At 34.9% G+C, this 24,427-nt stretch overlaps 1 protein-coding gene across 29 annotated transcripts in view; it reads left to right on the top strand.

Moving 5' to 3' along the window:
• The window catches only part of SOX6 (SRY-box transcription factor 6), a 415,066-nt gene that overhangs the window by 239,601 nt on the left and 151,038 nt on the right, over nucleotides 1-24,427 (top strand). The gene's annotated exons all lie outside the window — the stretch shown is intronic.

Genomic DNA, 24,427 nt, shown 5'->3' with positions numbered 1-24,427 from the left:
TTCATGAGCTTTCAGTTATTAAAAAAAAAAAAGTCACTGTCTCCAGGCTGAGTACCTCCTAGCTGCTAACATCACTGTCAACCAAGTAACCTCATATTAACTTGTGGTAGTATTTATATACCTTAAATGGTCTCAGTAAGAAAAAATATCCTACCATCTAGACAGTGACAGCATGAAAACCAGATTGCAAGAAGGAAATAAAGTAAAGCAGAGGCACCAGGGAGATCTTTTAATCTACCGAAGAAATATACATATATTTTAAAATAAATATTTTCAGTGTTCAGGGTGGTAGACTTCCAAAATCATGAAGTTAATTTTCATAGTACTGAATGAATTTCCAGTTAGATAACTGGCATGCTGAGGTCTGAAAGAACTACTTCTGAAAGTGTATCTTGTTTGGGATGTCAAATACCTTGCTCCTTAATTTCCATTAGATTCTAAATCAATTTATTTATCTGGCTGATGTTTTTGGCTTTTGTGCACAATTTCTGTTCGTATTACTGAGAGCCTGACTTAAAGACTTGAAGCAACACAGTTCAAATAAATAAATGAGGTCATTAGGGAAAAAGTCTTGATTATAAGAAAGTGAGGTGTGGTCCTGTGAGGAACTGGTCTTTACACTGACTGTTACTGGGAGTTGTTTATTTTAGCGAGAAGGCGTTGTTCTCATGAAGGATAACCTGAGTACATACTCTTCCTCTGTGTCTGCACAACTGCAGCCCTCCCCCTCCAGTGAAAGACTAGCATCTTGGTTGTGGGAAGGCAGTTCTCTACGAATCAGTGCCAGAAAAAAAAAAAGAAGGATGAAAGCGGGAAAAAAAAATGTACCACTGATACAAACTGTTTCTATTCATGTTTGGGAAGCACATAGATGAGAAGAAAAGATAATTGGCTGAGAGAAATAAATAAAAATGGTATTTTCTTGCTTTACCTTCTATATTTAGAACACAATAGTGTTAATCAAGATATAATTATAAGCTATATCTATTAATACAAACAATAGAAGCCAATACAAAAGTAACAAAGAGTGAATCATTTATTTTTTCTCTAAGTGGAATTGTTCCTGTTCACAATTACTCTTGCATAGTGTGCTTCACTTGTAAAACTGCTTTTTCTGAGTGTCTTTATCAGGATTTCAGTTATTGATAATGGTCCAGATTCTTCCTTGAATTCCAGCCAAACAAGCCATTGACTTCAGGGAGGTTGCATGAAACTCAGAGGAACATTTGGCAGAATGCTTTGTACCCAAATTCCAGTGGTTAAAAAAGTCTGCTCGTTCATTTGATATGTTTATAAACGAAACACATAGGTCAAATTTTCAAAGGTCTGTGAAGCAGTTGAGCTGAGTTAAGTGACCTGCTCACCTGGAAAAAAAACACACAACTGCCCATGCAAATCACTTGGTTGCATGCCATTTGCCAGTGTATGTATGCAAATACATTTCTTTAAAGTATTTGTTAGGCTTATGTCCAGCTTTTGCAGTGTTGTTCTTTCAAATAACAATTAGCATCAGGAAACAATTTTCATTCTAATTTTTGTTATCATGAATTTAAATAACCAAAGTGGTTCAGGGCTCTTTTCTGAATTTCCAGATATTTGGGTGTGCGGAGTTCTGTGCAGAGTCCTCCCCCGCCCTCACTGCATGCATTTCTGTTGCTTAGATATCTAGTTTTATTTCAGCAGCCACAGCTAGGCAGAGTAGCATCATTTATCACTATACAGAGTCTGTTTTAAGTTTTCTGTTTCTGTTCCAAATATAAATCTCTGGAATAGCGTAGTCTTGCATGCATCAGGCAGTTGTCCTACTGAAATAGCCCGCAATGGTCTTTCTCAGCATGCAGGGTCTTTGAAGATCAAATAAGAAAGGTCAGTCTTTAAGTAACTTAAGCAATGATGTTATCGTGAAAGGGTCAGAATTGGTCTAGCAGTCTTACAGAAGAGTGACTCGTGGGTCACCGACTACTGTGTTACAGGTTAGTTCTCTGGCTTCCATTGGTGGTGTTTACAACTGAAACTATCTATATTTATAGGCATTGTGACTCGAATGTCACATGCTGTCTTTGTACAGTATACTCTATTTTGGGAAGGATAGTGATTGATGTCCATAGCTTTATCCAATATATCCAATACAGAGGTCAGTTTGCATTATGTTTCCCTTGCTTATTCCTTTTCTGTTCACATTTGTTACTTTATTAAAAAGAGCCCCAAACTCCTATTTCATGTGATGTGTATACATTTAATAGCTCAAAATTTTTGGATATGTGGGAGTCAGTGTGTCTGTTTCCTAAGGAAATGTTGCATTGGGTAAAACAAATGAATTTCACTCACTTGATAGTTTCATTGTAAGATCTATTGTAAACACTATTGAAAATGATACTTGTTGCTGGGATTAGAGCACCAGAGAGATGGAAGGAGGTGTTTTCTAGGAGCATTTTGTGTGTGTGCACTAATGACTGAAAGAGAACAGTGTGGCACAACTGCTTGAATCTGGTAATTTAACACTATCCATTTCTGGGATAGTCTTGGAGAGAGTTCTACATGAGTGAATCCTCAAGAAAGCTATGGTGTCTGTGATTTGACAGTGAATTAAATTTTTCTTAAAATATGCAAGATTTACAAAACATTCTAAATGCTATTTTTACTTCCATTTTATAAAATTTATATTCACAGATAAGCTTTTGGGTGTTTTTTTGGAGCACTGTATCAAACGTGAAGACTGTTTCGTAGAAAATATATCTTATGTTTTCCTGTAGCCCTGACCAACAGTGCAGTCTGGATTTGTAGTAATTATTTCTCAGTATAATTGCTGAAATTTCTTTTTCATGAATTCTAAGGGTATGTAAGAATCTGCTTTATAAATATGTATAAATAAATATATATGTCTTATATCACAGAGGCACTCAGAGGTTTTTAATTATGTCACTTTGTATGGCTATAGACATTTCAAAGCTCTCCTTTGTGCTCTCTGTTATAAACATATTTTATTTCTTTTGAAGTCTGTGTGATATACATACTAGCAATTAAAAACCCAGCTCAGGCTTTGAGACACAAGGTCTTCTTAATTAAAACTCAAACAAAAGCTACAAGCAAAAGCCCCACTATATGATTAAGGTCTAAAGTGTTATGATACATTAGAATCATTGTTAACTGCTAGGATTTAAAAAATCAATACACAGGAAAAGGGATCAACTGGTTCCAATTAGTGAAACCAATGAAAGTATCCAACAAAACATAACAAAACAACACAGCCCAGAGCCCCTACACCCAAATCCTTACGAAATTGGTCCTGATTAGAAATATACCACAGGCTATAAAGTTTTCTTGTAATGTATTTATTACCATGATCCAATGAAGTAATATGTTTAGCTCTAAGTTTTAGCTCTCTAAATCAAACATATATTTTTGTTTTGCCATTTCTCGGGTCACTGGTGTTTAGTGTAATGTGTTACAAAAGCTACATTTCCAGGCCTAACCTGACCTTGTAAATTAAGTGGTACCTTGGTATTTGAATGACTGAATATTTCACAAGCACTTTCAACAGTTAGTGTGTGCATAATATTTAGTCTGATCTCTTTGAAGAAGGTAATCAATTAATATATATATATATTATAGATTAATATACATATTATATATATATATATAGGTTAAACTTACCCAGCACCATTATATCTATTTCTTTGGATTAAGATACTGTTATAATTATTTAGGCCAGACATATGAACTAGCTTAAACTATATGGTCCTACATCATTTTGACTTTTCTTGCTGTTAAATACTTCTTTCCAGATTCTAGATTTAAATAGACTTAGTTTAAGCTTTACACAGAGGGTACTTCTGTGGATATGAATGGGACTGCTCACTCTACATAGTGTTATTATTGAAATTATGTGCATGTATGTCTTGGCAGGATTGAAGCTGTACTTAGAAAAAAAAAGCTAAACATTTTTATTGCTGTGGTCCTTTGGTCATGGAGTCATATTTCAGTGGCACCTATCACAATCAAGCCTGCTTCTAGTGTTAAAAATTATTGACTATTATGGTTTCTAGTTCTTAAAATTCCACAACTATAAATTACATTGTAATCAACCTTTCACATAAATCAAGTTATCCATAGTGTTGAATACATTTTATAAATAATATCAAGTAGAATACATGCGGTATATTTCCAAGAACATGATGAATTTATTACTGCAATCATATATATAATATATATATATTTACCTTATTGGGGTATGTTTCTAAGACTAGCAATTCATGACTCAATATATGAACTATATTGCACTATATTGAAATCAGTGGGACAGCTCACTTATATGCTGTGTTCTGCGGAACTGTAGCTCAAATATTGTACTAAGAAATAGTATCAACTATTCATGAGAAAAAGGGATAGGAAGGATAATGATGCTAATAATAAGAATCTGGAAACAGCAAAATATTTACTGGACACATTAAGAAGACTGCTTCCTATAATTGTATCCATTCTTCAGTTGTACAAAGACTGACAAGAAAATTTATGGTGTTTATTTTCAAACACCATTTATTATTATTATTATTATTTTACAAAAAAAGGATTGAGTATAAACTAAAAATAAGAAGGTTTTCTTCACTTTTTCTTCAAAAAATTGCCATTTTCTTTTGTCTATTTTTTTAATGTGTATTTTCTTTTCTATTTTTTATAATATCAGTAATTGTTTTCTTTAATGAATCTGGTGTCTGTCACTGTAGTTGAAAGGTCTCTGTTGAAGAACCATATCACACCACTTGTAACTGAAGACATCCTCTTCTGATACTGGATGTCAATAGCAAATTTCCTTTAGAATCAAGCCCCACCTTAGTTGCCAATGAAGATACTTAGCTTTAGCAATATAAAACTCCAACTGAAGACAAATAGACTCCTTCATATAAAAAAAAAAGTAAGAAAAAAAAGTAAAAAAAAAAAAGTGCATTTGTAGTAGTTTGCAAGGCTAAAAGCAGAGTGGAACCTCTGTTTCTTTTTTCATTGTTTTGGTGGTTTGGGGTTTTTGTTGCTGTAGACCTAGCAAGCCAAATTCTAACAAATTAATGAATGTAAGCATTTATCTAGAAAGATACATATAGGTACAGTACTAAAAGGCCTGAAGTTTTCTGATCCGTTTGGATTCTGGTTTAAGCAGTTTTATCACTGTAGGTTTATCACTTCTTTGTTACAGGAGTTTCATATTAAGGAAATCTGTGATTTAAGTGGTAGATATAAAACAGCATAACGTTATACTGTTATGTTGTCTCTATAGCTACTGAGCGATCTGGGGAAAGGTGTAAGGAAAGGGCAAGCACAGAGTAATATTTCTTCAATATACTCTTCCAGTTTCCCATGATCTATGATTAATGGGCTCCCTGATTCAGAGGTGGTACATTTGGGTTTAATGGCCCTTGATAGAATTATCGGCTATGAATACGTCCAATCAGTTTTGAACCTTTTAATTGACAGCTGAAATGTCAGTGGGGATAAGTTCAGCGGTTAACAATATGCTGTATAAAACAGTATCTCCATCTTTATATTTGGAGCTTGTAGGTGTCCCCTAGATCTTGTATTATAATGCCCAGGGAACTGCTGTTATCTGTACATCTTCTCTATCATATTCCATTCAGTTGTCTCTTCTCCAGTTTAGAAAGTGAAAAATACATTTATTTATCCCTTATGTGACAGCAGTTCTGCACTTTGATCACTCTCACCACTCTTCTCTGCACAAAGTATCCCTATTCTGAGCAACATCAACCTTTGGCACTGAATAATGAGAACCTTCACCTCAGTTGGGTGTATTAAACTCATTTTCTGAACAGGGAGTCTGTCTTCAAGTAGAGTCTTGACATGTGGATGTTGTGTGATAATGAGAGCATCCTGATGGAATCAAAGAGTATCGGATATTTTTTTCTTGACAGAGATAAAAATACCTTACTGGGAACTTCACAAACACTGTGGACCCAGAGGTGGCTCAGAAATGCCATCTATAAAACTTATGGGAAATGGGTTAGTACTAAGTAAAAATAAAGTACGAACACAATTGGAAAACTCACATGCAACTGAGAATAGCAAGAACATGAAGTGCAACTCAACACAGCCACTGCCTCAAAAGCCTAAGCTCAGTGAGGAATAGAAGAAGAAATACAAAGAGGGTTGTCCTTGCCCTCTCTAAACAAGTTGACCCTTTGGAAGAGGTTAACAGTATTTTGTACAGGAGGTCTTGATTTGTCTAGCTGTGTCATCTCACTTCTGATCTGACCGATGACATATGATGGTTTTCTGCCAGAGGGCAGATCTAGCCAAAATGGGCTCATTTTCCTTGTTTTCACCTCATCCTGCTGACATTAAAGTGAGTCCAGCCTAGTCAACACCCTCTTGCTCTAATCAGGTCATTCATGATACCACCCCCCCACTTAAATATTGAGACCAATTCACTATCTCCTTTCTCTCTTTCCCCCCTCCATTATTTATTTTAAAGTAAATAATTCCTCTCTTTTCATGTTCGTACAACTTTTTTCAGTTGTGGCATGACTTGCTAAGAGAGTAATTTTCAAATAGACTAAAAAGATGAAACCTCTTCAATTAATATGAATATGGAAATTACAAAGCAAATTAAGATAACTGTGTTGAAACAATTTCCATAGGAAATTTGTCTGTACAGAGGAATGAGAAATTGAAATCTATTAAGGAAATAATCTGCCCTGATTCCTATAAATTCATAAATATGAGTATCATAGATATTACACTCTGTGTTAATAAAATCAGTAGGTTTATACTTGGACACCTAGATCAGAAATGGTTCTTTGTCATTATCTCTCATGCTGAAATCCTGTTATTATATAAATATTTTTTCTTACCCTTTTTTCTTTAAATTACTGGTAGTTTCACCCATATATTCCTAATATTTACCTTGGTATCAATATGATTTAAAGTTTAATATTAGTCACTTGGTCATAACTGTTCTTTAAGAGTTATACAAGATTAAGCTGAGACCTCTTCAAGAGCTGTTTAAAATCTGTTGCCCTGTAGATAGCAGTAATGAGAGGCTAACGCACTCATGTCTGGAATGAATCCTCATGTCTATTAAGATTTGTTTGAATAGGTTTCCATCACAACAGGTGCACAATTATTTTATGAGTAAAATATTATCAGCCTTCCAAATTAGCCAGGGCAAAATGCAAGTTGTCTGATTAAATAATCAAACCCAATACTTAAAATGCACTTGATTTCCACAGGAATTTTAAGATGCTAAGTCCCAGTCTATCAGTGTAACTGTGATTGTTTGCAGCATGCAAGTAGCAGCTTGTAGAATATCCTGTTTGGTATGTTTTACATAATTCATCCTACATTATACAAGACAGAACTGCTAAAACCCCCCAACAAAACACAACATATAATAATAGGTTTTACTTTTAGTCAAACAATTTTAATCTACCAATGAAGGTATTATACTGTGGATTAAATCAGAAAAAAGTGGGCCTTTAATGGAAAATAGTTTGAAAGTGTTCTGCATTCAATTAGGAGGCACATCAGTTTAGAAATACAAAACCCTGTGTTGTTTTTCAAATAATTTGGTTTATGATTGGGGAGGGAAAAAAGGAAAATCCTCTGCATCTGAAGTGCAGCTTGCAGCATGGAGATCACATATGTCACCACTTATCGAATAGCTCAGTTAAATACAGCAACTCAGAGACCGAAGAAATGGGTAAAATCTGAAACAGTAGGCTCACCATGAATGGAAAACTTAGCAGTTCAGCTGTCAGACACTAATTATATACAGGTAACTTTGTTTTCCTATCTGAATCTGTTTGTCTATCAAGGAATGCTATGAATCAGGAGATGGGATCTCAAATACAAAACCACAAACTCAGAGACAGCATCTGGAGGAGCTCCAAGCCACAAAAATTAGGGAAGAAGCACAGAGGGAACAAAAACTGTGAATGCGTGCATGGATTCTGCCTTCTATATACATTGAATTTAAATAATTGTGTTGATACATCAGTAATAATAATTGCTGATAAAAATTATAGTCCTTATTTTGGGCAGCAATATGTTTTACTAAATGTGAAATTAAGTGCAATTTATATTAATTAGAGATAATATGAAAGTATGTAAGTGGTTGACATTTCCGACATTTTTGAACATATCACTATATGTGAAGATACATCTTTTGCATTTGTTTTGACTTGGAAATACTGTAGATTGATATACGGTCCCAATGTGTTCTGTTGAAATAACAACACAGTTCTAACCTCTAAGATCAGAAAATTATTTAAAGACAAGTTTCACCGTACTTTGAAATTTAGTTATGAGATTTTGTCATCGACGTACCTATTTACAAGACAATTTTAGTTCTGTCTGGAAGCTGGAATACAGTCTTATGACAAGTACTAAAACAAAATCCCCTGTTCAAAAGCAGGTGTTGTACTGAAGCTGCAGAATTCAGAAGGCAATGTAGTGTATACAGACCTTTTACTTAGGCTTGCAAAACTTAAGATTTATTTTTTTTAAATGTGGGAAAGGTTACAGAGACTTCAAGTTTTATTGGTAACATCAAAGCGATACAATCAGAGGCTTACTGAGGAAGGTAAAGAAAATGAAATGGGCATAACTGTTATGTGGTGCCTTTTTTTTTTTTTTTTAAGATCCATTAAGAATCATAGAATTCTTTTTAACTTGTAACTGAAAGAAGTTTTGCTGTTCTCTGCTTTACTGTGGTGCCAGGATCCATTTGCCTACATATTCTCAAGATTCAGCAACAGTAATGGGATGGCTGTGGATTTTCTTTTAGGGGCTCTGGTAAATTGAGAGTTACCACCTCGGGATGCATTTGTAAATTAATTAACCCTTTCTCTATTCTGTTGTTTTCTTCACCTCCCAAGGCTTTTCATGGTGTTATTTTGTGTCTCTTAGCCACAGATGAGGGTGCCCACTTCTCCTGAAATTTACCGATTTTTCTAAAAAGAATCGAGTTACATTCTGCCACTTTTCAAGATAACAGTGATTGACAGAAGGCCTTTGGGTCTCTCTAGATACTCTTAGATAACATATCCCACCATCAGACAAATATGAAAACTGGTGCTAAGAGCTGGCTGTGCTTGGGTCATAATAATTCTCAGTTTGCTGACCTGGGAAAATTGTAGTCAGCTTCTCTACATGGCTATAGTTAGTTGACTTCACAGATAGGTGAGTCTCTTCTCTCACATTGCCTATATCTGTTTCCCTCAATGTGTATTGTGCTAAAAGGAGGAAAAATCAGCTCTTTTCTGAATTACGGCTGCAACTTCTAAAAAGGGTATGGTGATAATCAGTGAATCACTGGAGGCAAAATATGGGTGCTAATTACATGTCAGCTTAATCTGCTATAGGAAATTTTCGTTATGACAGCTATGTCTATGTAAAATGTCTGAATGCTTTAAACACATAGAAATTAATATAAAGTTCAAGTGTGGAAGTGATGGAAAACTGAAGATCTATGTAACTAAAATGAATATTGTTTAACTTATTTTGATGAAATAGTCTTCCCAAAGGAGAAAATATATTCCTTGCAATAGGCCCACGCCAACTCTTGCATCATGATCTGTAAAAAGAAGAATGCTCTTCACTGATCAAAGTCAGATCTTGTAGACCAGCTGGCATTGCCAGTGCCAGGGCTGGGAGCACTGCTGCTCTCTGAAACGGTAAAATTTGTAGAGTCAGTTACTGTTATGGTCCTTAACAGCTCTGAGAGCTCTGTGTGTTATATATAATGTTATATATATATGTATATATATAATGAAGCTAACATGCCATTTTTCATTGGAGCTCTTAAAGAGTTACTTTTCTGTTATTTATGAACTGAGGATATATGACATTTGTTTACTGTTCTTGACTGACAGACAGAAAATGGTTAAATGATATTGTGAGAATTAGAAGGTTAGCTGGTAAACGAGGTAATGATTTTGCCATGCATACTTTTACAGGCTTTTCCGGGAGAGCTTTTTTTGGTCAGTGTTAGCTATGTTATAGTAGGTGTTTAGAAGTTGAGCAGTTGATTGAGCAATTGAGAAAGTCACTCTTCTTAAAGTACATACAGAGAATTAATACCTAAAACAATACTGAGTACTTGAGTTAGTAGAAAAATACATATATTTGGGAGAAATTTTGAATAAGTGTGTGGGGGTGTTGCCTTATTAAATGCATTTTCTGTATTGTCTTTAAACATCAAATTCATCCTCTTCTGCAAGCTGGTCTTCTCAGATGGACTTTTGTCTGTATATGTTGAGTCCATGGTATAAACTGAAAGCTTACTGCATGCTTAGCTTTACTAGAATGAGACACAGCATTTAATGTGCACAAGAGCAGAAAAAAACACTGATTTTTGCGGTTAAATACCAAGCCAATAATGAAAGAGCTCCAGGAAAGAATTTTAAAATTTGAAAATGAATGCAATCCTTGATACCTTGAAGTTACCAAAGTACTAATGAGCTCTAGGAGGTGATATCTAAATACTTTTGGTCTTTCAGCAGTTTTTCAACAGTACTTCAATTTATGACTGTATTTATTTTGATACCCTGGAATTATGATGATAACATAATGTATTGATGGGTATATGTTAGAAGCATATGTTAGGGGCATATGTTAGCAGCAGCTGTAAGGGTTCAGTTGAAACCCTTTTAATGCTAAAACTCAAAGTGAGTAACTAAAAATTTTGACTGAAGCATCAGCCCTAAGCCTCAGTATATACATCTTCACACAGATCCAGATTCTCTTATCCACTAGCTGATGTTGTAGATCCCAAGAGCAAATGAAACTACTTTTATGTTAATAAAAGAAAGTTGATTGATCCATAGGTATGAATTCCCATACAAGGAAAACATTTTAATGAAAAATAGTCAAATACTGTGTCTGAAGGGCTAAAGGTGCTACCCAAGAACTCAGAGAAAAAAGGACAAATATTTTATATAAAGAGGACAAAACAGCCAAACATCCATTTGACTCAAACAGTAGTCATGAATGGACGCACAAGAACAAGAAAAAAACAGAGGAAGCATATATAATACTTTTGCACTAACATTATCCCAGCCTCTGACTATTTTCAGTTCAAGGGATTACTCTACTGGGTCTCTCTTCCCTCTTCAAATCCTTGCCCTGTCTCCCCTTGAGCTTAAAGAAACTCTTCAACCCACAGCATCTTTTGGGAAGATATTCCATGGCTCTAGTGTCCACTGGGTGAAAATACACTGAGAACATTTTCTGATGACGTTGTATGACTTAGACACATCTATCACCTGAGTAAGACATCACCTGAGTCAATGGGTATTAGATGCTTAACATCTTTTTGAAAACACAGCCAGAGATCTATCCACAATAGTAAGACTTAAATCCATTTGAATACCTTTCCCAGAGAAAACTAAGGTCCAAGAAACACATATTTGTCCAAGAAACTTGGATGTATCCCTGAGATCTTTTCAGGTGCAGTCAGTTTTAAATTTTGATGTATATTTAAAATTCAGAGAGCACAAATGACCATAAAAGAAATTGCTTAAGTGAAAAATTATTTTGCAGTCATAATTAGCCTTCATCGTAGTTGACAGTATCTCAGTACCAGAGATGTAACTGATGTAGCTGCTGAGAAACCTGTCACAAACATTGGTTCAAGTTGCAATAGGTATGTTGCTTGGGACATAGCTCTTTTTTTTTTCCCCTTTTTTTTTTTTTTTATGGGACGCTTAAAAGGAAGATGATTAACTTTCAGACCGCTTGAGAGAAGTCTCCATAGAAATGTTTCCTTGATTCTGTTTTTAGTTTAGTTTTAGCTTTAGTTTAGTAGTGCCTTGTTAAGAAGGAAAAATAATCATGGAATTGTGGTCATTGTAGAAATAAAGTAACAAAAATACAACTTGGACAGATTTTTATTGTTGTAAGAAGAGAGCAACAATTAGGGGATCCTGATTTCTTAAATATATCCCAGGACTATTTATAATGCAATGAATTTGAATGCTGTTATAATGGAATTCAGAAACCTCCTGATGTGTTTCCTAGATACATCCAATGCTTCAAGTCTTTTTCTGAATTATCTTTAGATTGTGCCTAAAGTTCAGGCCTTTGAATAGTAAATTACATTAAGGCTTTGGAATGGGCAGTATTTATGTTTTCTTTCTGAATTATCCTGCCAGAGTTGTAGAATACCTACATACATGCAATGAAATAACATGATACTGCTTTCTGGTTTGGGACTGTGAAGAGTTTCATTACCAGTGATTCCGTAGTGAAGGGTTGTGTTAAATGTTTTGGTTTGTGATCAGCTAGGTATTCAAATAAATTGAATTAAGAAAATTTCCAACTGTATTTTCAGTTGCTTCTAAGAAACATCTGGCTAAACATACTCATGCTTGTGGTTAGAGTATAATTATACCAGAACACTGTTAGAATATGGGTGGAACTTCAATCTGTAAATGTAGGCCACCTTTTTTTGTGCTCTGGTTAATGTGATTTAGGAGTTTTTTCTGCAGTTAGAAGACTGGATTGATAATTTGGTAGTGTATTTCATAGGACCACAACAAGCTTTTAATAGAAATCTAATTTGTTCCAGCATGGGTTCATATTTATTTATTTATTTATTTTTCGTGTTTATTTTTTACTTAAATCATGAGGGAGCAACAAGCATTGTTTAATTCTTTGTTTTTTGTTTCCAATACCTATACAGAGAGACTGTGGTTATTACAAAAGATAAGATAATTCATAATTGTAGCATTAATATGCTCTGCTAAATGGGTATCTTTATAATATAAAATAATGGAAAATTTAAAATAATGGTAAATATTTAAAATAATATTCAGATTTACAAGCCTGAAGTTTCCAGTTTTGACCACCTAATACCATTATTATTAAGCATATCAATGGACCTGTTTCAAAGCCCACTGAAATCAGTGTAAGTCCTTCAACTGACTTCTGTGGGCACATTCTAGATGTATAAAATGTTGTTGCTTTTCCATACATATCAAAGGCTTTTGACTAAATTGTCTCTTCTCAGATGAAGTAGGAAGTTTCTTCTTTACAGCTTCCATGATAGACAGGGTATGCTAATGTCCTTGTTTTGCAATAAACTTTGCTTCTTCATTACTTATCACCAGAGGCAATAAAAATCTTCAGAGGCAAATATAAGTTTTTCATTGATATAGTTGTTTGTATTTGTAAGACATGAAAGATGAACATGTAATTAAGATCAAAATTAAAATTTATATTTAAAGTATATAAATCTTGCAGTACTAATACTCATATTTAGACATTTCTGAGTGGTGTAGCTAATAACTACTAACTAAAATCTCATGGAAGTAACTTATTTAAAAAGATGTAGAAAGTAACTGCAACATCATAAGTCAGAATACATTTCACAGGGCACATCTTCTCTCTCATGTATATTGTGCATTCTGGATACAGTAGAAAAAATGCATTATGTTACAGGTTATAACAACTCATAAACCCAAAATGGGTTATAATTTTGTGTATAGGAAGAGAGGCAAGATTACTAGAGTGTTTTGGAGTGGGCTCCTCATAAGTAAATCTATTTACCTTTTTATAAAAATGCTGCAGTGGCATCTATGGAAAGGGTCTTGTCCATTCTTGCACCCACAGAGAAATGGATTAACTCCTGTCCTTGTTGTCACGGACCTTCCTATGACACAGATGCCCAGGTTATATACAAGGCACCACATCATCCTTAAAACTAGATCAGCACCACGAGAGCATACAGTGATGATTTTTTTTAATTTATTTTTTTCACCTGATTTGCATGTGTCCAACTGCAGGAGTACAGAAAAGCTGAATGGACTTCATTTGTCACCTTTTCTTACCATCACCCCACAAACACATTCACAGATATTACAGTGCAGAATGCTTCTCACTATTTAAAGAGAATCATGTTATTTCTGAAAACACTGCGACAAAAAGCAGAAAAAATGCTATTAAGGATGTTTTTCAATAGCTTGCTGATTAAAATGGGAAACTTAAAAAAAAAATGATTCTTTTTCATCTTCGTTATTAATCTGTAGTTGAGACAATGTGAAAAGACTGAAAAAACAAACAAAAACTTCTTTTACATCATGAACATTTTCTATGAAAGACAAATAGCAGCTAAAGAAATCGCAAGTAACTAAGTCCTGTTATGCAGGAAAATTAATGTCATCTAATTCATTTGAGCTATGCTCATCAGATGAGATATTAAACTAACTTCCTCTAAACTCAGCTTCCTTCCAGTCATTTTTATGAGTGTACATATACAATTCTCTTTCCAGAATAATATTAGAACAGATATTCAGTTCATCCGTGTGACTGAAGATACAAGTTTTAATTGGAGAGTTCTTTCTTCCAAAAAAGTGCTTTTTTACACTTTCACTGCAACAGGAAGAAATAGTAGTTTAAAAAGAATGAAAAATTGTATAGATCACTTGGAATTGTATCATGTTTACATAATAAAAAAATAAGACTCATTTTGAAGAGTAGCATGGTACCCAGAAATCACTTGTTAAAGTTAAAATTGAATATGGAAACAAAATGATTTTTATCCAGCTGTGCTCTGTTATGAAAGAACAATCAATGAAATGGAGCAATTTCAAAATCAGTCCTGAATTCTCCATTTACATTTTTTTCTTCAGCAGACTCCTAATCTTTGCGTGTTCGTTGATAAGATCCTACTTATTCCAGACTGTCATCAGTTGTGACTCTCAACATTGTAATTCCAAAGGAGACACTACCTATGATTATATATAAGCAAAACATAATATCTTCATTTCGTACATAAAATAGGAAGGTACAAAAAAGTGTCTTTCTCACACCTTTTACAGCAGCATATAATAATAGAGGTGGCTTAGCATTCATATGTCAGACCACCCCTCCCTCCTCATCAAGGCACAGGTGCAAATATTCAACTAGAACTAAAATAGTTTTTCTTATTTTCTGTAAATGAAGGCTAGGGGGTTTTCCATTGATTTCAAATATCTAAAATGATACTTAACTAAATTAAGATATAGTGCTACCACTAATGCAGTAGAACTCTGTTCAGTAAATTTTATGAGTCAGAAGAAGAAAAAAAATAATAAAGAAAGCATAATCCAGAAAGGATAATAATATTGTTAAGGGCAAAATGCCATTGTGTTGGAATTCCTTGGAAGCTGACATAAAAAGCAGGACAGTATTTCTCTGCTTAAGCACTTCCTAATTCTCAGTTTCACATTAAGCTATAAGCTGCTCATGGAGAGAGTCAAGGATTTCATAAGAAAGAGTATTTAGAAATTCTAATACTATGTACAGTTTTGTATGTCGTCCTCAAATGATACTGTCAGAACAAAGTATTCTCAAACCTAATGGTGCTATAGAAGGTATGTATATTTAGAGTCTTCCTTACTAACATTTCTACATACAGCGATTTGTGTAGAAACTGAAAAATAATAACATTTTTCCATAATGTTCAGTGATATTTGGCATTTTTAATTTAACATATATGCTATTCATCTTCTAATAACTACAAAAGTCAGCCAAAGCTGATGGAAGGATTAGTGTGATTTGAGTCAAGTTCGCAGATAAAATAATAGGCAAAGTGAAGCTTGACTTGCTGTGTATGGTTTATATGGACACATTGTATTTACAGGAATGTGTTGATCAGTTTTCATATTGTTGAGAATGAAGGGTATTTCTACTGAAATTTCTGGAGCTACAAATATTTTTTAAATAATGTGAAAAGAGAATTAGTCCCACTGAGTTGTTAGTTCCATTGTAATGAACAGGCACTGTGAACATCATTGTTTTTGAAGGACTTGATTTTCTAATATTCAGTATTTGTGGTCCAGTCTTCAGAAGAAGAAACATTGAATATCTCCATTTCCCTGTGATACTTCCCCTGTTTTCTTTTGTGAGGACTTAAAGCACTAGAGGACTATTGAATTGGGCTAGTTGTACAGCCCTTGCAATGAGAAATGTTACAGGATTTAACTTTCAGACCTTTTCTATAACTCTCATATGAACTTGAGAAAGACATAACATTCTTTTTGTGCTTACTCTGTGTTCTCCGAAAGTAAAAGGTGAACCAATCTTGTGCTATTTTGACTTAAGATATTAACTTCCACAAAAACAAACAAACAAACAAACAATGGTAAACATGTTTGCACAGAGAAGATTCTTGTCTGAAAAGTTTACTCCTACTGTGTATGATGTCTTTCTGCCATCCGTATTAACACAGTTTCTGGTATAGAATCACAGAATGGTTTGGATTGGAAGGGACCTTAAAGCCCACCCAGTTCCAACCCCCTGCCGTGGGCAGGGACACCTCCCACCAGACCAGGCTGCCCAAAGCCCCATCCAGCCTGGCCTTGAGCACTTCCAGGGATGGGGCATCCAGAGCTTCTCTGGCCAACCTGTTCCAGTGCCTCACCACCCTCATAGTAAAGAATGTTTTCCTTATATCTAATTTAAACCTACCCTCTTCTAGTTTAAAACTGTTACCCCTTGTCCTTTTGCTGCACTCTGTGATGAAGTGTGGTTTTTCTGTAGAAGAGGAAATGTTATACGATTGCATGACTGGGTTAGGTTTTCTGTTTATCAATTCTTTTCACTTCCAATATACCTCCTTTACCTTTTGAATATATATTCACTTAATATCTTATTTCCTTCTGTTATATGGCCCACAAATACAGTTTGGAATCTTTACTGTTCCTATCCTCAGAGTAACCCTGCTTCCCAATCTAAGGAAGTGCTGTCAACCGTAGTTAAATGGGAAAAACCTGAAAGTGAAGGTCAGGAATTTTTTTCAACTCTCAAGTCCTGAGTGAGTACCTTAAATGGATAGACTAGCTTTCTTCCTCCCTTGTTTGTAAAGGTTTTTTCTTTATAAAGCATTGGAATTGAGAGTTAGAGTCAATAATAATAATAATAATACAAGTTTTGCTCTCTGTATGACACCAACATGTTCATTTTATTGTGGAGTGCTATGCCCTGGGCTACAGTCTTCTCAGTTAACAAAATAAAACTATTCATTTTTCTTTTCTCTTTAAATCATCTTTTAGTGTTTGTATCACTGTACAGATTACTCACAGCCTGTGGCCTCTGCTGTATCATTATATTGTATTTCAGCGAGAACAGGTTGGCTGTGAGTTTTTAGTTGGAATGTCTAATATGTATTTCCCTGTTTATATCCACTATTATCACATTTTTCCCCACATAGGGTCTTAACAGATATTACTGAGTATATATGAAGCATTTCTAAAACCACTCAAACACTAAAACATTCATAACTGAATCTCTACTTGCTGTTGAAAAACCCTAGGAATAATTGATTTGAAAAATTGTCTTCCACATGCACATGCATGAATTAACACTTAATATGTACTTTCTGGTATTCTTTAGAATATAAGATGACAAGTGGAATTTGAGAATCACCCCAAGAAACTGGCAAAAGTCTTTTTTTTTTTTTTTTTTTTTTTGAGCAGTTTTAAAATAGAATTGTGTATATGGGTTAGTACCAAAATCTCTAAGCATAGTTAAAGTCCTCCAATGCTTATTTCAGATACAGGTCTTCTTTTTATGTGTGCGAAAGAAAGAGTGAGAAGTCCAATCAATTTGTTGAAATTCTGCTTTTTACTTTGGAGTCGTCTTGGAGGAGGGGGAGGCTGAAGTTCTGGCTAACATCACATTCTTTCATGCATTCCTGAAGCAGATTACATTTTAGGACTCAACTGTGGATTTAGCACATCCCTAAAAATGGGGCAAGGCATCGTTGTGCTGCTCTGTGAACTGACCAGAAACTGTTCAATCCGGTCCTATACCTAGCAGAGATTATTTTGACAGTTTTGGACCTGTTTGGTAATAACTTATAAATAGTTTATACTAACCCGGTTACTGCAGCATTTTCTCTTGAATGTACTGGTTTAGTTTGGTTAGAGCTGTTGTGAAAAACAGTCAAGCAAAAGAATCTGCAAGTATGAGGTATTCCTCAGGAAACACCTGAGAATTGCTACAGAATGATGTCAGAACAAAAAGCCCAGTGAACACACAATATCAATCAATAAACAAATCAATGAAGGAGGAGTGGGGAAGCATAAAATAAGCACTTGAAGTTCAGTGGAGTTGAAACTAGGACGAATCCTGCAGATCATCAGTTAAGCATATTCATCCTCGTCATAAACGTGAGATGCTTTGTCATAACTCAAGTCATTTTTTGTTTCTCTGAATCTGACAAACAGATTTTGCTCTATAGCCCATTTTCAGTACTTCATAAAGTTGATTCCCGTTATTGTTTGTCAACATAGGGTATTAATTTTTCCTTGCTGAAAGCTTAAAAAACAGAATCGTTTTGCAATGAAAAAGGCGGGGGGGGGAGCCTCGTACCTCCCCAAGAGAACCTATCCGGTGTGGTTTGCATGCTGGACATGTTTGCTGTGCTGCCTTCTGCGCTGGGATGCTACAAAGCACAATGGGAAGCATTTATAGAACTTTTTATTGACTAAGGACTGGACAGTAGCATATGGGAACATCAACAATTGCTAACTGATCATGAAATAAAGAAATTCCAGTATTCTAGTGTTATAAAAAGAAGGGGGAAAAAAAAGTCATTCAGAACTTAGTCATATTGGTTCAGCTGTTGTAACCAAAGACTGATAAGATAATAAAGGTCTTTGTGGCTGTTTTCTACTGAAATGCTTTATCTTTATGATGCACTTGGGGCCCTTTAGAGTGGAAAGCTTTTTAAACTGCTATTGGAGTTAGAACTCAAATTAGATGCTATTGCAATGGCAAGGGGGCTCCTTAGTCAGGCAGCCCTCACAAAGTGACTTTTATCTCCGAAGCCCTTCCATTAGATTGTTACTTTCTTCTGTTTTCCCTGTTTATTTTTGTTGACTTTCACTGCCCTATTTTGTGGCATTTAAAAGGTGACCCAATCAAAAAAGGGTAAATGCTAAATGCTGGACAGAGCCTGTGAAGTAGAGACATCACAGCCTATCTGATGTGTGCTGCAGACTGCCGTGTTAGACAGAATGGTTTAACCAGGTTATCTCTGGGCAGCTAAGATCAAATACACTTTCTTTTAAGTCTAGCATTGTGTTTTTGCTTTCTTCTCAAACAATGTCCATTAAAAAAAAAAAAGAAAAAAAAAAACAGGAATTGATTTATAAAGGCTTTTTTTTTCTTTTTAAGCTGAAATTGCTTAACTTGATTCAAAATCATTTTTGATTGTTGGTTGAATTACTTTGGTTGATGATACTTTGGAACTGTAGTTATGTGATTTAAAGCACTTCTTTGTTTCTGGCAAAGTCTGCGCTTCTTTCTTCTATTACTTTCTTTTGATTTCATAAAAGTCACGCTGTATTCAATCTAAAACATAACAAGAATAATAATTTGTGATTTATTAATTTGTTTTTCCTGTAGGTATGTGGGACCAAAGCTAGTTTAGATGCAACACATAAACAAGGATGTTATTTTTAATGTTTTACACTCATCACAGAATTCAAGAGAACCGATAATACTTTGCAGCTGCGTGGAGATCCTGTGTAAAGATCCCAAAGCCCTTCAGAAACATCATCTAACCAGGCATAAAAACCTCTGACTGGTAGTGTTTTACTTTGGGTACATGTTGGGAAACTAAGGCAAGCACGTTCAGGAACCCACAGTAATCTAGTGTCACAGATGATAATCCAAATTCAGCAAGCTTTGGATGAGACCTATAAATTTTTGGCTTATTTATGACTCCATTATTTTGCCTTTTATTCACTTGATAGAATATGTGGTTTTATCTTGTTTTCTTTTGCTGAGTGTCAAAGAGATTAGTTTAAATTATACTATGTAAGTCTAGAAGTGTATTTTTGTTATTCCTGCTTATTTTTTCCCTTATCATCAGCTATTACTCTGCTTCTATCTTGTGACAACTTGCCACAAGGACAGTTCCAAATTTAACACTGAAAAGCCTCTTGTGTTTGTTGACATGCAGACTCATTGGTATATCTGAATATAGTCTGAATATACAGTAAGAGGTAATAGGAATGTTGCAAGGTGGTAAACCAGGGAAAAATGTAGGAACTATAGTTATATTCTGTGTCTATAGTTACAGGACAGTAGATTTTAAATCTTTGAAACACTTAAATCTAGGTAGAGAAAATGCAAGGTGATACTTCTGATTTTTATTACATGCATTTTATTATAAGATGCATGATGATCTTCCTGTTCCTTTGTGTACCAGAAATAATGTGGTATTATGATCAATTCTAAAAGGTAGATCTTTGTCACAGACAAAGTTCTTTCTAAATGTAATTTTAGACCACAAGTTGAACTCTTCTTTCTTTTTCAGTAGATTTATAGCTACTTTTTTATTTTCTTAGTCCTGGTTAGATTGACCTATGACCAGAATTTCTCAAAAGTTCTCTTTGATGCCTTAGTTCTGTTCAATCTGACCATTTTATCTCAATTTGTGCTCCAATCTGGAGGGGAAAAAAAAAGGTAAAACAATAAGCACATAATGAAAAATTAAAATATTACTGCAATAAAATTATTTTTTGAACTTTGATAATAAGAAAAAAGTCAAGTATATATATCTAAAAGACTATCACAAATAAAAATATTTTAATGAACTTTCATGGGATTAATTGTAATATTTTCATTAAAAAAAAAAGTCCTTGAACACTATTGACTTCCCATCAACACTTCAAATTTTAAATACTGCTGGTAAAGGGAGTCAATGGATCAAATTCAGTATATCTGAAGTCACTGAAATAAAGGCCCCTAAGAAAAATGTGTCAATTTTAAAGGTCTTTCCTAACTGAGGACCATTTTGTGATAGAGCCAAAGGTTAATAAAATCAGTAGTGAATGTAGCAATTTTACAGATAAGCTATTCACAACAAGTGTAGTTACTTGAATAAAAAGCTAATTCAGTTCTAAAATGCCACATGCAGTAGCAGTGAATAGCTGCTTTTAGGTGCTTTCTGGAGGAGGATAAAATACAGAATCACAGCACTCTTCTTTTCCAGCATCCCTGGCTGCCTGTAAATTGCTGTGAATGGGACTGTAGGCTGACAGGCTCTATTAAGACAAACTGCCTTTCTCATCGGAGAGATAAAATAAATCAGGTGTTTAGTCAAATTAAAATACTTCAGATGGAGCAGGCCCTGGGGAGCACTGATCCACCTGACAAATCTGAGAGAAACTCAAGACAGATGTGTTTTGGGGATAAGGAAGACCCCATGGAAAAAAAAATGCACTGCTGTCTTTGGAGTAGGAGAATAGGATTAGAGCAGAGAAAGAGAGCTGTGATATATAATATTTTATGGACGCTGGCATATTTACTGTATATTTTTTTACTAAGCTTTTTGTTTTATCTGTTTTTATGGCAAATACATTTTACAGAGAGCTATATTTTTATTTTATTTATAGATATTTTTTAGTCAGCACAAGAAGTTTATTTACTGGTAATGAGTTTAGGAATCTCATTGCTTGCTGCAGTAAGTGGATGCAAAACAGATGATGATGGCACACAGCTACTGATGACCTCTCTTGGCCCAGCCAGATCAGCTCAATCTGGTCCGCATTCTGAGCAAGTTGGTTTTTATTGGTATTTAAACTGTAAAATAATGGTTGGGATTTTCCACTCTAAAATTAAATTATACCTCCCCCTACATGCTTCGTACAACAACTTTCTGCATCTTATGCTGTTTCTTGTCTCGAGCAGTGTTCAGTTAGGTGTCTTGCAGCTTCGTGGAGGTCTCATTATTTTCCAGGAGCACAGTGTACATTTTGTGGTCATCAGTTCTATCCTGTTGTTGGATTACATAGCACAGTACAAATTAAAGAGTAGAGTATTTTAAATGGGGTCATTCATTTTAGATGTGTTTCTCTGAGGGGAAAAAAAAAAAAAGAAAGAAAAACAATTACTTTGACTTCCTGACTAAGAACAGTTATTTCTGCCCACTATTGTATAAAATTGAAAACAAAAAAAAGAAAAGAAAAATAAGTGACCTTATAAATTTGCTGCAACTGTATCAAACAGTTTTAACTAATCATAACAAAACAATAAAATTTCATTGCTTTAGCAGGCACTCTGTGGTAGCTTTTTACTCATATTATTAAGCAAGTACAGAGTATACTGAATAATATGGAAGCAGAGCAGGAGACTAATATCTGCTTTGGGTGTGTAAAATATTTTATGACTGTAAGAGATCAGGGGTCTGCATTACAATGCCAAAGCTGCTTGACAGATGTGGAAGTCTCGAGCTGTGGTTTCCCAGGTGGCAGTGAATGGCAATAAGTATCATTTGAGGCAGCAGGTTGCTTCCTATTGGCTTTCTAAAATAGGTGGAGTGATTGATCTCTTCCCGTCATGATGGGCAAATGGTTTTTCTTTGGCAGAAGTCTTTTATCTGTAAAAATAAATTTGAGTATACAATAACATATTCCAAAGCAGCTAAATAACCTTTGATCCATGGTGCAAAATACCCAAGACTGAATCATGTTGGAGTTTAAGAGGGTTAATGTAAGTCTATACAGAAGTCGCAGGTAATTGAACTGATGTCAACAGCATGGAGCTCAGTGTAAGCTAATGGATCCTGGCAAGGCAGTACAGTACTTTCAGCACAAACATTTTCCTGGCCACATACCTGCCTAAGCTTACTTTAAAATCCTTTTTTATTTTAATTTTCTTTTGAAACAGCCTTTTGCAGAGAACTCTTTCATTGTTTCAGCTGTGCATCTTGCACTAAGGTTTTGCAGTAAGTTTGATTAGTAGTGTGCTTCAGATTTAACTTCATGCCTCCATCATATTTCTAGGGACTAAGGAAAGTGCTAGCCACCTCTAAAACTTCTACTGCAGCACAAGAAGTTATTTGTGTTTCTTTGTCAGAGGCCTGTGTCACATTCATACTGAGACAAGATCTGCCATTACAGAGTACTGAAACATCAGTTTCTTTTAAAACTAGGATAGTTAATAGTGCATAAAAGATTGAATATTTTCAGTACTTTCTGTTGTAAAATGAAGTTTGTAACTGTACAGAAAAACAGGTATGTTTTGTATCTGGGAGTTTGCTTTGTTTAGAGTGAATGACTTAATCCATGCAGTCGATAGAAAGCAAATGTAGACAGAGATTTTCTTGTATGACACTTGTGCAAGTGAAAGTCTAAGAGTAATAAAGGTGCTGTCATAGTGCGATGTAAGTGGTAGAGCATCTTGGGTTTGTGACCTGGCAAGAGTCTGTTTTGTTTTTCCTCTCCTTATGAAACCTGTCAACCTCTTTCTTCTCTTCCCTAGAAGATACCCATCTTACTCCTGGGAAGAAGGTGGAGTCATAATTTTGGTGACAGTTTCTCCATTCCCTCCCAGGTCCTGTTCCTCACACATTTTCTTCCTCTTTAGAAACCCAGTGACTTCTTTATCACAATCCCCTTTTGTGAATGGAGGAAAGGAAGGACGCTAATGCCCAATCTCTAATGCCATTTCTCATATCATTGTGACAGATAACAGACTTGACTACTTGATTTGGTTAGCTTCTTCTCTAACTCTTGGTTCTTCTGTACAACATGCAATCAGTTTGTTTATTTATCCCATTTCCTACTGTAAACCTCCTTCAGATGCTCCTCCCATAGTCCTGAACTCCTACCTCACCATAGTTATACTGCCTCTTCTAGTGCTGCAGGCTGAGAAGCTCACCCAGGGAAATGCATTGTATGGCTCAGATATGGGTGCTGACATTGCTGTTTGTGACAAAGTTATGTGGTCATACGTAAGATGGGATGGTTTTGGACTGATCTGCAGAAGGACCCTGTACTCTTAGGAGACCCGTGCAATTTAGCCATAAACAGACCATTAAGCATCATTAGTGCAAAGAATAAATGTACCGTAGTTTCATATTAATTAAGTGCTCTCTATAGAGTAAACTTTGAAAGTAAAATGAAAATTTTTAAGCTGTTTTCTCAGGTTAGCCATTTCTCTTAGGAACAAGTCGAGCTCATTTTTAATACATATTCCATAACCAAAGCTTACATTTACCCAAATGACCAACCAGATATATGGGCATTTTAGAGACACGATCAATAAACTATTAAACTGCTTCTTCCACAGAACAGCATCTTTTACATTTTTTTAGCATTTTTTGCATACTTAGAAAAAATACATATATATAAAGTGAAGGAAAATGATGTCTAATAAACTGTGAATGTATTTATCACACTGGGCAGATTTAGATGGAAAAGATATGATGTACACAGTGCATCATTAATTACTCCTGTCAGAAAAAAAAAAATAAAAAAATACTCTATATATTCTGCTTCAATTTTTGTTATAACCTCCACTGCTTAGAGCACAGCAAAGCTATGTGCTAGATTCTTTTGGGATTCGTTAGTAAAATATGTATTCAAGCTGCCACTTGAAATGTTGGTGATTCAGTTCAGCCTTTTTTTTTTTTTTTGTGAATATT

Source organism: Anser cygnoides, chromosome 5 (genome assembly GCF_040182565.1).
Source record: "Anser cygnoides isolate HZ-2024a breed goose chromosome 5, Taihu_goose_T2T_genome, whole genome shotgun sequence".
Lineage (NCBI taxonomy): Eukaryota > Metazoa > Chordata > Aves > Anseriformes > Anatidae > Anser > Anser cygnoides.
Note: the sequence above shows the minus strand (reverse complement) of the source record. Positions and strands in the feature narration are given on the sequence as shown.